The sequence below is a fragment of the Triticum aestivum genome, chromosome 6B, assembly GCF_018294505.1.
Source record: "Triticum aestivum cultivar Chinese Spring chromosome 6B, IWGSC CS RefSeq v2.1, whole genome shotgun sequence".
Classification (NCBI taxonomy): domain Eukaryota; kingdom Viridiplantae; phylum Streptophyta; class Magnoliopsida; order Poales; family Poaceae; genus Triticum; species Triticum aestivum.
The window spans coordinates 480,590,535-480,609,042 of NC_057810.1; positions in this window are offsets into that span (position 1 = coordinate 480,590,535).

An 18,508-nucleotide genomic window follows, 5' to 3' on the forward strand; every position below is an offset into this window, starting at 1 on the left:
ATAGTGTAGATATAACGGGAAAACCGCAAGCATCGGAGTAAAATCAGCAAAGTGGAACTTGCTGGAATATATGTGCTAGTATTGCCGGTACGGCTAGAAAGGCTTCGGATACCAGTTCTCTTCAACTGAAGGTGCGGTACTGTTAATATCAGTATAACTCTCAAAGGTGACACAGCTCCCCGCATTTCCTTGCTATTCTTCTGGATTCAAGTGGGCAGGCCACTACAAATCCTATTCCTATATTTACAAAATCCTACGAATCAAAGAGGCCCAAAGAGTTCAAAGTGTCCATCACAACCGACCGTATAGACCTCTACACTGCAAATGTCCCTGCTCATCTTCACTACAAGGAACATACTATACTACTATCATACTCCTCTGTTCCAAAATATAAGTCTTTGTAGAGATTTCCACTATGGATCACATACAGATGTATACAGATACATTTTAGAGTGTAGATTCACTCATTTTTCTCCATATGTAGTCCATGGTGGAATCTATACAAATACTTGTATTTAGGAATGGAGAGAGTACTTATTAAAGAAGAACGAAAGAGGAACATGCTAAAGAAGAGCAAGCAGATTTTGAGTAATAATATGTTCGTTGCGCAGTGCCCATACATGATGAACCAGAGCGTATTAAGAATGCAACTCCCTGCTGTCTCTCTATATGTGGTGCACGTGTTTTTCGAAAGTAAAGTAGGAACATTAGCTGACCAATTAAACATTATCTGTTTTAGTAATATCAACATCATATCAGATTTGTATTTGAGCAACAAGTTTGGAATTATGAGTGGCACGTTGTTTAGCTTGATGGATTCAGGAGCAGTGCTAAGCAAGTACGATGATGGTACTGAATATAAAGGCACGTCTACATGAAGGTCGCGTGACTTTTGTCATTTGGGTCAGTCGACCATTTCAGTTGGATGAAGATCCTACGTATCCTAACCCTTCTTCTTCCTCGTCTCTGATTCTTCCCATACAGAACACCGCACGGGCCGCCGGCCGAACCACCGGCCCCCATCGCATGTGTTCCTCCGCCACCCCCACCCCCGCCCCCACCTGCGTACAGTTTTCTTCGTTCGGCGAGACCCCACCACCGCCCCCACAACCACCGTCCCCACCCGAGCCCCTTCCTTCGCACGGCGAACTCCTGCGAGCTCTGGAAAATCGACTGACCCAATTTTGAAGTTTAGTCTACTGTCATTTAAATAGTGTGTAATATAAAAGGGGAAAACCATAAGCATTGCATAGTGTTGAGCATGCCATGGCGGATCTGAAGGTGCAAACCGGATAAAGGCAACTTCACGACCAATGTTTGCTTTCAACTAGCAAGTAAGTGATGGACAAGAAATCAGAGTAAAGCAATGGCGATCTATTTTCTTGCTGCAATAAATAAGTTGAGCAGATAGGAAAGAGTACCGCCTCTGGTGCGGCGCCATGTATGCATCTGCTAAGAATTTGATGGTGTTGCGGTAGCGATGGCTGTCGGCGGTGTGGAAGCAGATCTAGGAGGGTAGACGGTGGCGGCGGGGCATGGTGGACGAGACGGTTGTAGGAGCGGTGCCGGCAAGGTGGGCGATGACGGGGATGAAGCAAGAGGACAGGATGCAAGGATCCCGGTCCAAAGCTATGGATGAGAGAGGTCGATCTCTTGTAATGGACGATAGTGTCGGGGTATCAGCTCCGGCATGGTGGAGGAGGACAGCGGTGGATGGGGTGGCGGACGGAGGAGGCTGGGTTGTAGAGGGTGTTTTGGCGCCCACGGAGTATGAATGGGGAAATGGAGGGAGAGAGGAAGGGACAAACCATGTCTTCAGGGCGCGCTTTTCTCAAATGCGAGGAAATTTACAAACTTAGCCCCTGTTTCAAATTTCCTACATCACAGCAATATTAATCGGTTGGGGATAGGACGGTAATCTCGCATACACCGAATATTTGCCGACGAGAGTTTGTTTTTGGCACCCACCATGTATGAATCGGGGAGGGAGTCGATTTCGGCCGAGGAGACACTGTGTTTTGGCGCGCACCATGTATGAATCCGGGTGAGAGGCGGTTATGTCACGTTTGAGTGAAATTACAAACCTACCCCTATCAAAACTTAAAGAAATCGAGCCGATAGGCTTTGCGTGTCAGGGATAGGCAGTAATTTTCTTCTCGCATATTTTGGTTTCGGGCAGTTACTGCGACTTTCCCCGCTTCATTCAAATTTTTGTAGAGCAAGAGTGCAAGTTTACCGTGCCAACTCAATCCGAATCCAGTTTGTATTCTATTTTTGTTCGGGCAGGATCAATTTTCGATTGGAATAAAATTCTATATACATCATTTTTTATATATACTTCAAAAGCACAACAAAGAATTCTGCTCCTTTATATGTATAATATGATTTACAAATACAATGATCTCAAAATCATAAGGTTGAATTCAAAAAATTTAAACCAAATTATGTTCTACTAAAATGTATGGATCAGTAATATGTACATGTTAAATAACATAGATGCGCGTGAATTCATATGAGTATGCATGTTTGATAGATCAATTTTGGTTTGAGTATGAATTACATGTATCATCATCTTGAATTCAAATATTTGAATCCCTTTTATGTTGAATCCTTTCACGCCCATCTCTCTTTTGCATGCATGCTCCTTCATGTAGCTATCACTCTCTTTTCTCCAGCTCACCCGCACGCTCACTTCATGTTTCTCCTATCTTCGCAAACATGGTCTCTCAACGTCTCCCTTGAGAAGTGTCACACTCTCCCTATATTATACATTACACGGTTTTCATTATCTCTCATGTCTCTACCGTTCTCTGGTATCACTAGGTACCTAAGTTTTCTTTTCACCACCACACACACAGTCTCACTCGTCTTTCACTTTGTCTTTTTCTCTATGGGGTTCTCTCACACACCCTATATGTCCCTAGATATAACTCATACCACTAAAATTACTCTCTCTTGCAGACACAACATTTGTTGTGGTCTCTTTTCCGTCTCCATCCTAGTTATAAAACTGACATTATTCATTTGTTTACCGATCAGACAAACTCCCCCCTCTCTCTCTCACACACACAACTCCTGCTTCCACTCCCCTTCCCGACTACCTTCTCTCTCTTACACACAAAAAACTCTCGTTTTCGCACCCTCGACTCGTATTTCTCTCACAAACATTTATTGACTAGCCTCTAGATAAGTTTATACACCTGCACAGTTGTGCTTCCACTATCGCATACATGTCTCTCTCACGCTCCTTGTACGTATGTAGCTTTTTCTTCCCTTCTGAGACACGCCCTCTCGATTGTGCACACACACACTATCGCCTCATTTTAAGCTGATACCTATCGCACACACACTCCGTGTGTCTTTGTCACACATGCACTCCGTCCTCCTCCACTCTCCCTCTCTCTCACACACACATGGGCTTTTTGCAACAACTAGCAAGATGCCCATGCGTTGCACAGAACATCAACATGCATTTGTATGAGTAGTTTATCTTGTGGGGGAAAAGGATGAACGAGGGAAGCCCTTATTTGCAAATGTGGAGAGGGGTGTGGGTATCTTCTTGCAAAATTGCCATAGTTTCCTTCCTATCCATCAGATATAGATCGGATGACCTATATTGTAGGATGGCAGGCACACGATCATCACCGAAAATGCTTTTTATAAGAGTAGGGATAAAAAATAGAGTTGGTGATGATGGTGGGCCTGTCATCCTGCAATGTAGGTCATCCGATTTATATCTAACGGATAGGAAGGAAACTATGGCAATTTACCCGCACTCCTCTCCACATTTGTAGATAAGGCCTTCCCCCGTTCATCCTTTTCTCCCACAAGATCTTGATGTTCCGTGCAACACACGGGCATCTTGCTAGTAAGAGTAGAAATTAGACATATACCACTTCTCGAATCTTGAAACCAACAACATTCCTCCCTTATCTCATCAAAACCGCCAAAGGAATATATTTTGAGTGAAACATAACATATTTTTAGTGATATACGTATTTCAAAACTAGACTCTTTTTCTATCAAATCGGTGAATATGTATTAATCAACTTTGATCGTGTGGCAACGCATTGGCACACTGCTAGTATTTATTACCACTGTATAATTTTTTGGACATCAGACAAACAGTGGAGTACATATACGAAGAGAAGAGGCGCACGCACGCAGTCGGTCTCTCGCTGTCTCGCACACATGAGAGTTACGTAAAGGCACTGTTAACAAATAAACCCTAAAACCCTAGGTGCACGATTGCTACATTCGCAGGTACCGGGTACATGGTGGAGCACCTTTGTAGGAATAGTCAGCTCGCGTGATAATTTGATCCATAGGAGTTGATGGTCGGGACCACAGGTGAACGACTTGGAGCGCGGTGGCTCGCCAGTTTCCACAGATCGAGTAGCCACGTTTAAAATATCGTTTTTTAGAAGGGTTAAGAGTTCCGATTTTCAATGGCACGTTATAAGTAGTAAATATTTTTTAGAATGATTGGTATGGAGCGAAAATGGAATTCATACTACTACGTACCTCCTGGGCGTATGGTTGTATGGGTTTATGTTGCGAGATGTTGAACCTGGTAGTTCTAGGGCAAATACTATGGCTTAGATTAGATGCTGGTTTTCAGTAATCGGAAGGGGAAACCCTTCTTTGATTAAAAAAAACTACTACCTCCATTCTGGTTTACTAGTCCCCATCGTACTTTGGGTCAAAGTTTGTCCACGAATTTTACTTGTAAAATGTGAATGGAAAACGAGATTTTGTTATACCCAAACAGAAAAGGACTGAGAGGGAGTGATTGCTCTGACACGGACGTGACCTCTCATAGCGCCTGCATTGAACCGGCGCGCCGGCCAAGAGGGCCACACTCGCTGCAGGCCCGGCTGAGCATGCCTCCTCGCCGCGTGCAACCGGCTTAAGACTGCCCCGCCTGCCTCATTGAATCTGCACGTGTGCCGGCAACACGTCCTTCCGCGAGCCGGCATGCATTTTAGAACACACAAAATGACTAAAATATAATTAATTATGCATGGTCTTGACTTGTTGTGCTCGCACTGGTAGCAGGAACTAGTAGGGTTTTTCTTTATTTATAACTCTCCTCACATTTTTTTTGGCTTTGAAGTGAATCATGGTTGTGGACATTATGTATGAATGTGCAGATATCTGTGAACATGAGTTTGATGTGGAAGTTGAACTTGGAATGTCGGGCTTGCGCGTGAACTATACCATGTCCAATGCTTCGTCCGTTATTGTTTGGAAAGTAATTGCTGTTATTACATGACCCAAAAAAATTATTTTGTGCCACATCAGTAGATGCACGGACATCACAACATGCATGCTGACTGGATAAACATTTGAACCTAGCTATTATGAAGGAAATTTTGTATTGACAACAGTTTTAGATAGCAGGAGATGCCTAGCCTGCTCTGCCTCTGCTAGCTTATTTCTGGCTTCTTCCATCTCTTCTTTGGCTTGGGTGAAGAGAGCATCTGATTGCTCTTTTCACTTCTTCAGGAACTCAGCTACATTCTCAAGGGCTGCTGCATGCTTTCTTTCAGCCTTTACTAGAGCCACGAGGACACGAACAGTTGACGACTCCACCTGGCTTGTGTATAATCCAGCATCATCTGGGAATTTGCACCTTGTGTCTAATCCAGCATCATTAGGGAACTGGCACCTTGTGTGTAAGCCAGCCTCATTTTGGAAACATGATCTCGAGGTTGACCATACTTCCCTCCTCGCAGGAACTGCATCCTGACATGAAGTTACTTCTTTTTTAGATCAATACTCAGAGCAACCTAGATCCATTTAGTAGAAGCCAGATAAACAGGACTCGGAGAAGTGAATTCAAAAGAAAAAAAATATAAACAGACTACAAGGTGAGAACACCCACTTCCTACATCAAGCTAAAAATGAAAGCATTAGGATGATTAAGACTATTCTTATTACACATCGAAGAACACGAGGCTAAGAGAAATAGAAACTACAACATATACACATCGAAGAACACGAGGCTAAACGAAAGTAATTGAAAGGGTGTTACTTACCAAAGCTCGTTTTACAGGTTCGGTGCAGCTCCTCTTTAACTTGCCACGCTCCTTGAAGATGTCCCCAATATCCCTGTTTGGTCTTCATTGCTCCTCTGCATGTTCACACTCGTGGTTTTAAAATCTCAGCATTGCAAGAAAAATATAGTACTAGTAATACTCACGCATCTTGTGGGAAACATTAAAGCACTCGTCTGCCATGTTAGAGCATCTCCAACAGAACCGCAATGCGCGGCCGCTTTAAAAAAGCATTTACAGTGCTGAGATCGAGAAGTAGATACTAGAGAGTAGAGGATAGTTCTCAGCACAGATAGATAAAAAAAGATAATTCAACTACTCCTCGTCGTTCGACTCCTCCTCAGTGATGTCCTCCTCTGACGTCTGACTGTAGGCGTGAAGATACCGATCATCGCGGATTCCCAGGGCGACGCTGCTCCTAGACTCATGTTGAATTGAGTGTCCGCTTTTCGCCTATGCTTGTCCTCGCGATAGGCGGCTCGCTCCGCCCTCCTCTTATCCCTCTCCGCCCTCCTTTGTGCGTAGAACTCGTGCTCATTGATGATGTCCTGTGGGAAGTGTTGGCGCCACAACGCCATGGCTTCCTCGTCCATCTCGGCGATGCCGAGACGGTGCTCCGCCTCCGGTTGTCGCGACAATCCTCGTTGGTGCTAAGCCGCGGCAGAGGCGCGAGCTCCTGCGCCCGCTCCCGTGTCAGCATGTTGGTGAAGTTCAATGTTCTATGAAGCCACCGGAAGCGCCACACCGCCACATCGTACCCGCGGGCGGCCTCGTTGGCGGTGTTGAAATTGTCGAGGCTGAGGTGCATCCCATGGAACCAGATCTCGGCCGAGAAGCCGCCGGAGGGGCGCGCACGGGACGCCGCGGTATCCCCAAGTTCCCGGCGATGTGGCGGCATGGTGGCGCGGGCAGCGGCGACGAGGCAAAGATCGGGGAGAGAGAGGTGGCGAGGCATAGAGTAGTGGAAAGACACATAGCGGTGGGAGGGCATTGGATTTTATAAAGTGCGTCGGACGCCGCGCGCCAAAACTAGCGCACGCCGGCCGCTTTTTCCCGCTGCGCGCGATCCTTTTCCTGATGTCTCTGTAATCTCTACTCTCTTCTCTACGGTTATATTTATTTTAAATTTTATATTTAATATTTATCTCTACTTCCTTTACTGTCTACTTTTTTCTCTATACTTTGATGTGGTGTGCCTGCCATCCTCAATATAGGCCATCCAATTTATATCCAACAATAGGAAGGAAACTATGGCAATTTTGCAGAAAGATACCCACACCCCTCTCCAGATTTGCAAATAAGGCCTTCCCTCGTTCATCCTTTTCTCCCACAAGATAAACTACTCATACAAATGCATCTTGATGCGTGCAGCGCATGGGCATCTTGCTAGTTCTAAAAAAACTTTCCATCATTTGCCACACTACTGGTTGCAGATGAAGAACCTACCCAAGCACAACGCGATACATGAGTGACACACAATTACAAGCGGATATTCTATTGGACAATGGAGTCTATAAGTAATTACTTTTACGAGAATAATAGCAACCAGGAAATTTGAAGGGTAGGTATGAACAAAATTGGAACTACATATGTACTGCTAAGTGATTCAATACAGACATTACCAATCGAGGAGGAGAACGATGGTCGCGGCGGCCTCTGTGCATGATGGTTGGCAACGGGAGTCAGTTCATTGTCCATGACGATGGTGCTTCTGCGCTTGGCGTCGGCTTGCGGGAAGCAGATCCGAGACCATGGAAGACGGTGCCAAGGAAGATGCTCCGTGTACGATGATGACGGTGGACCGGCTCTAGTGCGGCATACGAGGTCGTCGATGAGGCAGATGCGCTGCGATAGATGAGTGCATCGATGTAGAAGGGGAGGAGCACGAAGGCTGCAGTGCCGTGGAGAAGTCTATTTTGCGGTGGGGATAGAAAATGGGGAGTATTTAGGTGTACTACTCTGGGTGCCGGGGTGGGGTTGGCTAGGTAGGGTGAACCTGAAGTTACGAAAACATCCCCCTACCAAGCGTCATCCGTAGGCCTGTTTCGAAGGCTATGATGGTAACTTCCCACTGCTCGAATCAGGGTCGCGTGAGATTTTCCCGCTGACCTCAAAATTTTGTGACACTGAACTCCCCGTGTGGCGTACTGGGTGATTGGGCTAAGCAACTAGCGAGTAGTACTAGTAACTAGTACCCCCGTTTTATTAACTCTGCATATTAGGTTTGACCAAAGTCAAACTTCCTAAAGTTTGACCATGTTTATACAAAAATATAAACATTTACCATAACAAATATGCATGATATGAAAGTACATTCAATAATGAATCTAATGGTATTTATTTTTTATTGTATATGTTAATATTTTTTGTTATAAATTCTCTGAGAGTTTACAAAACTTGACTTTGACCAATGCTAATACGCAGACTTAAATAAAAACGGAGGGAGTACACATTTGTTTTCTTAGTTTGTAGTGAATTAATCATTTGTTGTAACTGTGGAAATAAATATATTAGGTTATTGACTTCGAATGTATTGGTCTATACAATTCAATAGTTACGATCATTGTTGAATTCCAAGATGTGTACGAGGTCTATAGTACTTCACAGTATGCTCAAACTCACATAATCCCAGTCAAATGAGAATCTAAATGCATTTCATAGTTATTACTTTGTAGGATGCAGCAAAACCAACCATAACTCTACATCATCCATTATAAAAGCAACATTTTGAACACATCCCAATGTGTGAATGAAACGTGTAGAGAGAGCTTGCGAAGATGGAGCAGATAGGGCGGTAAAGATTGTATGTATGTGGACGAGAGAGTAGGAGACAAACCTAACAAGACAGAGAGAGATATAGAGAGAGAAGGAGAGAGGAAGAAGTTAGGTCTGTGAGAAAGATGGAGACATGTAATATACGTGAGATGCGTGTGCATCCGGATTCTGTACACGTGGAAGGAGAAGAGACAACAAGTTTAATGAGAGAGCTGGAAAAACATGGACAAGAGGGGAAGGATCTCATGGGTTGAGGGATTGATAATTTTGTGCGGGGGTAGAGAGGGATTGGTAATTTCGTGCGGGGGAGAGAGGGGGGGAGGAGTCAGTTAGCCGTCATCACATCATCCTACTTCAAAATGGCCCCGCATTCTCTAGCGCAGTGTGGTCACCGTCTTCGATCTCCTCGATGCCCTCTTTGAAGATTGAGGTGTTGTGCATGCTGGGGTGCAGAGAAGCACAAGCAAGAGTGGTCGCCATATAACCTTGGATGGGGATGAACTGTGTGCACGGGGGAGGGGGTGTGTGTGTGGTGTGTACATGTGTGTGTCAGATATTGAGAGAAATCAAACCTATGGAGAGAAATGTGTGTGTATGTGACGGAAAGCTACATGCTAAATAGGGTTTTCACGAAGAGATTGTGCATGCAAGATAGAGAGCGATGTGCGGGCCTTGAGGTGGGCAGGGGCCGGGTGAGGGTGTCAAAATGTGTGCGTTGATGCATGTGTTACATGCGATCGTGCGAGGGACGGACAAATCAAGAGAGATGGTTGTTGTGTTACAGATGCTCCTCTCTCTCTCTCAAACACACACACACACCCACACACACACACAAGTAAAACAGAAGACCGTTCTCTCATGTATACACAACGTATAGGTATCTGTCTATGTCTCACTCATGCATGATCATTTGCACATTCACACCTGATAACCCACAAGTGTAGGGGATTGCAACAACTTTCGAGAGTAAAGTATTCAACCCAAATTTATTGATTCGACACAAGGGGAGCCAAAGAATATTCTTGAGTATTAGCAGTTGAGTTGTCAATTCAACCACACCTGGATAACTTAGTATCTGCAGCAAAGTATTTAGTAGCAAAAGTGGTATGATAATAAAGGTAACGGTAACAAAAGTAAAGATAATTGTTTTGGGGTTTTTGTAGTAGTTGTAACAGTAGCAACGGAAAATTAAATAAGCGAAGAACAATATATGAAAAGCTCGTAGGCAATGGATCAGTGATGGATAATTATGCCGGATGCGATTCCTCATGTAATAGCTATAACATAGGGTGACATAGAACTAGTTCCAGTTCGTCAATGTAATGTAGGCATGTATTCCGTAAATAGTAATACGTGCTTATGGAAAAGAACTTGCGTGACATCTTTTGTCCTACCCTCCTGTGGCAGCGGGATGCTAGCGAAAACTAAGGGATATTAAGGCCTCGTTTTAATAGAGAAACGGAACAAAGCATTAACACATAGTGAATACATGAACTCCTCAAACTACGGTCATCACCGAGAAGTATCCCGATTATTGTCACTTTGGGGTTATTGGATCATAACACATAATAGGTGACTATAGACTTGCAAGATAGGATCAAGAACACACATATATTCATGAACACATAATAGGTTCAGATCTGAAATCATGGCACTCGGGCCCTAGTGACAAGCATTAAGCATAGCAAAGTCATAGCAACATCAATCTTAGAACATAGTGGATACTAGGGATCAAACCCTAACAAAACTAACTTGATTACATGGTAAATCTCATCCAACCCATCATCGTCTAGCAAGCCTACGATGGAATTACTCACGCACGGCGGTGAGCATCATGAAATTGGTGATGGAGGATGGTTGATGATGACGACGGCGACAAATCCCCCTCTCCGGAGCCCCAAACGGACTCTAGATCAGCCCTCCCGAGAGAGATTAGGGCTTGGCGGCGGCTCCGTCTCGTAAAACGCGATGAAACTTTCTCTCTGATTTTTTTCTCCACGAACGTGAATATATGCAGTTGGAGTTGAGGTCAGTGGAGGTCCAGGGGGCCCACAAGATAGGAGGGCGCACCCTAGGGGGGCGCCCCCTGTCTCGTGGATAGCCTGTGGGCCCCCTGGTGTATTTCTTTCGCCCAGAATATCTTATTAATTCCAAAAAGTGCCTCGGTGGATTTTCAGGACATTCCGAGAACTTCTCTTTTCTACACATGAAACAACATCATGGCAGTTCTGCTGAAAACAGCGTCAATCCGGGTTAGTTTCATTCAAATCATGCAAGTTAGAGTCCAAAACAAGGGCAAAAGTGTTTGGAAAAGTAGATACATTGGAGACATATCAACTCCCCCAAGCTTAAACCTTTGATTGTCCTCAAGCAATTCAGTTGATAAACTGAAAGTGATAAAGAAAAACTTTTACAAACTCTGTTTGCTCTTGTTGTTGTAAACATGAAAAGCCAGCATTCAAGTTTTAGCCAATATTATGAACTAACCATACTCACAATAACACGTAGGTCTCACAATTACTCATATCAATAACATAATCAACTAGCGAGCCATAATAATAAAACTTGGATGACAACACTTTCTCAAAATAATAATAACATGATGTAACAAAATGGTATCTCGCTAGCCCTTTCTGAGACCGCAAAACATAAATGCAGAGCACCTTTAAAGGTCAAGGACTGACTAAACATTGTAATTCATGGTAAAAGAGATCCAGTCAAGTCATACCCAATATAAACCAATAGCAATGAATGAAAATGACAGTGTGCTCTCCAGCGGGTGCTTTTAATAAGAAGGGTGATGACTCAACATAAAAGTAAATAGATAGGCCCTTCGCAGAGGGAAGCAGGGATTTGTGGAGGTGCCAGAGCTCGATTTTAAAATAGAGATTGAATAACATTTTGAGCAACATACTTTCACTGTCAACGCAACAACTATGAGATGATTGTATCTTCCATACTACATGCATTATAGGCAGTTCCCAAATGGAATGGTAAAGGTTTATACTCCCCCAACCACCAACAAACATCAATCCATGGCTTGCTCGAAACAACGAGTGCCTCCAACTAACAACAACCCTGGGGGAGTTTTGTTTAATTATTTTGATTTACTTTGATCTTTTTGGATCATGGGACTGGGCATCCCGGTTACCGGCCCTTTCTCGTGAATGAGGAGTGGAGGCCACTCCTCCTGAGAATAACCCACCTAGCATGGAAGATATAGGCAGCCCTAGTTGTAACATGAGCTGCTCGAGCATACAAAACAGAATTTCATTTGAAGGTTTGGAGTTTGGCACATACAAATTTACTTGGAACGACAGGTAAATACCGCATATAGGAAGGTATAGTGGACTCATATGGAACAACTTTGGGGTTTAAGGAGTTTGGATGCACAAGCAGTATTCCCGCTTAGTACAGGTGAAGGCTAGCAAAAGACTGGGAAGAGACCAACTGAGAGAGCGACAACAGTCGTAAACATGCATTAAAATTAATTGACACCGAGTACAAGCATGAGTAGGATATAATCCACCATGAACATAAATATCATGAAGGCTATGTTGATTTGATTCAACTACATGCGTGAACATGTGCCAAGTCGAGTCACTCAATTCATTCAAAGGAGGATACCATCCCATCATACCACATCATAATCATTCTAATAGCATGTTGGCACGCAAGATAAACCATTATAACTCATAGCTAATCAAGCATGGCACAAGCAACTATAATCTCTAAATGTCATTGCGAATATGTTTACTTCATAATAGCTGACTCAGAAACGATGAACTCATCATATTTACAAAAACAAGAGAGGTCGAGTTCATACCAGCTTTTCTCATCCCAATAAGTCCATCATATATCGTCATTATTGCCTTTCACTTGCATGACCGAACGATGTGTATAATAATAAGAGTGCACGTGCATCGGACTAAGCTGGAATCTGCAAGCATTCAACTCAAGAGAGAAGACAAGTAATATGGGCTCTAAGTTAAATAAACAATCATGCATAAGAGAGCCACTAAACAACTTCAATATGGTCTTCTCGACCCCCAAAGGAAAGAAAAGAAAATAAAACTATTTACACGGGAAAGCTCCCAACAAGTAAGAAGAAGAACTAGAAATCTTTTTGGGTTTTCATTTTAATTTCTACCGCAAGCAAAGAAATTAAACTAACTATTTTTTTTGGTTTGTCTTAAAGTTTTATCGAACACACAAGAAGAAAACTAGAAAAAGAAATTTAAATTAGCATGGATAATACAATGAAATAGTATGAGCACCGACGACTAGTGTGTGAATATGAATGTAAAGTCGATGAGAAATACGTACTCCCACAAGCTTAGGCTTTTGGCCTAAGTTGGTCTAGTACCAAGGACCGCGTGGCTGATATCCGTAAGTGAAACTGGGGTCGTACTGAGATGCAGCGGCAACCGCCTCCTGAGCTGCAGCGTGTTGGCGAGCTGCCTCCGCTCTCCTCTCGTGTTCAGCTGCTTCTTCCCTAGTGACAACATATCCTCCTTTTGCTTGATAATCAAAAAGGTAGGGAGCAGGAAGAGTAACAGGGACAATGTTGCGTCTGTCATAGGTTAGTCGATAATGGAGGAATTGTTCATTCCTCTCAAGAAATTGATGATTGAACATAGCTTCTTTATCCAAATAAACAGGAGGTAAAATCATACCCCCCCTCTCGTGGGGTTATATTAAGATAATTAGCCACACGGGTTGCATAAATTCCTCCAAATAAATTTCCCTTTCTACTATTATTCTGCAACCTACGTGCAACTATTACCCCCAAGTTATAACCTTTATAATCTAACACAGCACTCTTGAGGACACACAGATCAGGGACACACATGTGACATGCTTCATCCTTACCGTTAATGCATCTACCAATAAAGAGAGCAAAATAATGCATAGCAGGAAAACGAATGCTCCCTATGGTAGCCTGTGCTATGTCCCTAGATTCTCCCACAGTAATACTAGCAAGAAAATATCTAAATCCAGATTTGCGAGGATCATTAATATTACCCCACTACGGGAGTTTGCAAGCAGTTGTGAAATCCTCTAAATCCATGGTATAAGATGTATCATAAATATCAAACATGACACTAGGAGAATTACGTGCACAGTTATATTGGAACCTCCGCACAAAGGAATCAGTCAATTGATAGTACTACAGACACTTATCTTGTAAGAAGTCCTCTAGCTCGGCGTTACGCACATATGCGTCAAATTCTTCCTTGAAGCCTGCTTCGACCATAAAATCATCGGATGGCCACTCACAAGCTCGTACATCCGCGTCCCTCGGCAATTCAACATCTTGCTCACGTATAGCAATCCTTGGCCCTTTCTTTACCGAGGAACCACCTTGTTACATTCTTCTAAGCATAATTCTTTTTCTGAAAATTTCTGAAATTTTAGTAAATTCAAAATAAAAGTGAATAAAACTAAACAAGATTGGTAGCAACTACTCCTACAAGTACCTAGAACCTATATCATGCATTGGAATTGCTTGGGACCTCAAAAATTTTACATGCAAGCTCAAGAACATGGTCACCTATGCAGCAAAAATTTGCAATGAATAAAGCACTAGAACAAAAACTAATTGGACCAATGGAGGAGTCACTTACCAAGCAACAATTTCCGAAAGCAGTTTTGTGAATGGAGCTTTGAGCAAGGAGATCGAAAATCGCAGCAAAACGAGCTAGAACTCATGCTTGAGCTGGATGGCGATTTTTTTGGGTAGAAGATGAAGTGTGTGGGTGCTGGCATAAGTGGAGGGGGGCCACCAGGGGCCCATGACACAGGGGGCATGCCCTATAGGGGGGCACGCCCTCCACTCTCGTGGCCTCATGCTTGCCCCTCCCGCGGTGATTTCAGTGCCTAAAATCCTCAAATATTCCAGAAAAAATTATACTAAATTTGCAGGGCATTTGGAGCACTTTTATTTTCGGACTATTTTTTATTGCACAGATAATTCAGAAAACAGACAGATAATATTATTTTTGCTTTATTTAATCTAAATAACAGAAAGTAAAAAGTGGGTACAGAAGGTTCTGCCTTCTAGTTTCATCCATCTCGTGATCATCAAAATGAATCCACTAACAAGGTTGATCAAGTCTTGTTAATAGACTCATTCCGAATAACACGGAACCGGAGAAATTTTGAATAACACAAAGTTACCTCAACGGGGATATGAAAATCCCCAACAATAAGAATATCATACTTTTTTTTGACCGTAGGGAGAGGAAATTCAAAACCTCCAATAATAATAGTTGGAACTTTTCCAATAGAATTGATGCTATGAACTTGAGATTGTTTCCTTGGAAAGTGTACCGTATGCTCATTACCATCAAGATGAAAAGTGACATTGCCTTTGTTGCAATCAATAACAGCCCCTGCAGTGTTCAAAAAAGGTCTACCAAGGATAATGGACATACCATCGTCCTCGGGAATATCAAGAATAACAAAGTCCGTTAAGATAGTGACATTTGCAATCACAACAGGCACATCCTCACAAATACCGACAGGTATAGCAGTTGATTTACCAGCCATTTGCAAAGTTATTTCAGTAGGTGTCAACTTATTCAATTCAAGTCTATGATATAAAGAGAGAGGCATAACACTAACACTGGCTCCAAGATCACATAAAGCAGTTCTAACATAATTTCTTTTAATGGAGCATGGTATAGTTGGTACACCCGGATCTCCAACTTTCTTTGGTATTCCACCCTTAAAAGTATAATTAGGAAGCATGGTGGAAATTTCTGCTTCCGGTATCTTTCTTTTATTTGTAATGACATCCTTCATATACTTAGCATAAGGATTTACTTTAGGCATATCAGTTAAGCGCATACGTAAGAAAATAGGTCTAATAATTTCAGCAAAGCGCTCGAAATCCTCATCATCCTTTGACTTGGATGGTTTAGGAGGAAAGGGCATGGGTTTCTGAACCCATGGTTCTCTTTCTCTAATGTGCTTCCTAGAAACAAAATCTCTCTTATCACAACGTTGATTCTTTGATTGTGGGTTATCAAGATCAACAGCAGGTTCAATCTTTACATCATTATTTTTGCTAGGTTGAGCATCAACATGAACATTGTCATTAGCATTATCACTAGGTTCATGTTCATCACCTGATTGAGTTTCAGCTTCAGAGATAGAAATATCATTGGGATTCTCGGGTGTGTCTACAGTAGGTTCACTAGAAGCATGCAAAGTTCTATCATTTTTCTTTTTCTTATTTTTAGAAGAAGTAGGTGCCTCTAAATTAATTCTCTGAGAATCTTGCTTGATTCTCTTAGGGTGGCCTTCAGGATACAAAGGTCCCTGAGTCATTCTACCATCTCTAGTAGCCACTCTAACAGCAAAGTCATTTTTATTATTTAATTCATCAAGCAAATCATTTTGAGCTTTAAGTACTTGCTCAGTTTGAGTAGCAACCATAGAAGCATATTTGCTAATGAGTTGGAGTTCACCTTTAACTCTAGCCATATTATCGCTTACGCGTCTTATCTCGAAAGCATTATTCTTTAACTCTCTACCAACATAAGCATTAAAACTTTCTTGCCTAGCCATAAAGTCATCAAATTCATCTAAGCATGGGCTATGAAGCTTAGTAGAGGGGATTTCAACTTTATCATATCTATAGAGAGAATTTACCTTTACTACCTGTGTCGGGTTATCAAGACAATGTGGTTCTTCAACATGCGGTATATTAAGACCATGCATTTCTTCAATAGGAGGTAAATTCTTAACATCTTTAGTTTTAATACCTTTTTATTTCATTGATTTCTTTGCCTCTTACATATCTTCAGGACTGAGAAATAAAACACCTCTCTTCTTCGGAGTGGGTTTAGGAATAGGCTCAGGAGTTGGCTCAATTGGTTCAGGAATTACTTCAGGAATTGGCTCAGGAAGAGTCCAATTATTTTCATTAGTCAACATATTATTCAATAATATTTCAGCTTCGTTGACTGTTCTTTCCCTGAAAACACAACCAGCACAACTATCCAAGTAGTCCTTGGAAGCATCGGTTAGTCCATTATAAAGGATATCAAGTATTTCATTTTTCTTAAGAGGATGATCAGGCAAAGCATTAAGTAACCGGAGAAGCCTCCCACAAGCTTGTGGGAGACTCTCTTCTTTGATTTGCACATAATTATATATTTCCCGCAAGGTAGCTTGTTTCTTATGACCAGGGAAATATTTAGCAGAGAAGTAATAAATCATATCCTGGGGACTACACACACAACCAGGAGCAAGATAATTATACCAAGTCTTAGCATCACCCTTTAATGAGAACAGAAGTATCTTAAGGATATAATAATAGCGAGACTTCTCATCATGAGTAAACAGGGTAGCTATATCATTCAACTTGGTAAGATGTGCCACAACAGTTTCAGATTCGAGGCCATAAAAAGGATCAGATTCAACTAAAGTAATAATCTCAGGATCAACAGAGAATTCATAATCCTTATCAGTAACACAGATAGGTGAAGTAGCAAAATCAGGGTCAGGTTTCATTCTAGCATTAAGAGGCTGCTGCTTCCATTTAGTTAATAATTTCTTAAGATCATATCTATCATTGCAAGCAAGATTTCCCTAGCAGCTTCTTCATTCATAACATAACCCTTAGGAACAACAGGTAACACATAATCATTGGGAGAACCTTCATCATCACTATCATCAATAATAGCATCTTCAATATTTTCATTCCCCCTAACTCTAGCAAGTTGTTCATCAAGAAATTCACCTAATGGCAAAGTAGGTTCACGCACAAAAGTAGTTTCATCATGCATAGCAGAAGTGGCATCATCAATAACATGCGACATATCAGAATTCATAGTAGTAGCAGGTTTAGGTGTCGCAAGCCTACTAATAACGGAAGGAGAATCTAGTGCAGAGCTAGATGGCAGTTCCTTACCTCCCCTCGTAGTTGAGGGCAAAATAGTAGTTCGGTCGTCTTCCAAGTTCTTCATAGTGATCAACATATATAAATCCCAAGTGACTCAGAGAATAGAGCTATGCTCCCCAGCAAAGGCGCTAGAAATTAGTCTTGATAACCCAGAAGTGTAGGGGATCGCAATAGCTTTCGAGGGTAAAGTATTCAACCCAAATTTATTGATTCGACACAAGGGGAGCCAAAGAATATTCTTGAGTATTAGCAGTTGAGTTGTCAATTCAACCACACCTGGATAACTTAGTATCTACAGCAAAGTATTTAGTAGCAAAAGTGGTATGATAATAAAGGTAACGGTAACGAAAGTAAAGATAATTGTTTTTGGGTTTTTGTAGTAGTTGTAATAGTAGCAACGGAAAAGTAAATAAGCGAAGAACAATATATGAAAAGCTCGTTGGCAATGGATCAGTGATGGATAATTATGCCGGATGCGATTCCTCATGTAATAGCTATAACATAGGGTGACACAGAACTAGGTCCAGTTCATCAATGTAATGTAGGCATGTATTCCGTAAATAGTCAAACGTGCTTATGGAAAAGAACTTGCATGACATGTTTTGTCCTACCCTCCCATGGAAGCGGGGACCTAGCGGAAACTAAGGGATATTAAGGCCTCCTTTTAATAGAGAACCGGAACAAAGCATTAACACATAGTGAACACTTGAACTCCTCAAACTACGGTCATCACCGAGAAGTATCCTGATTATTGTCACTT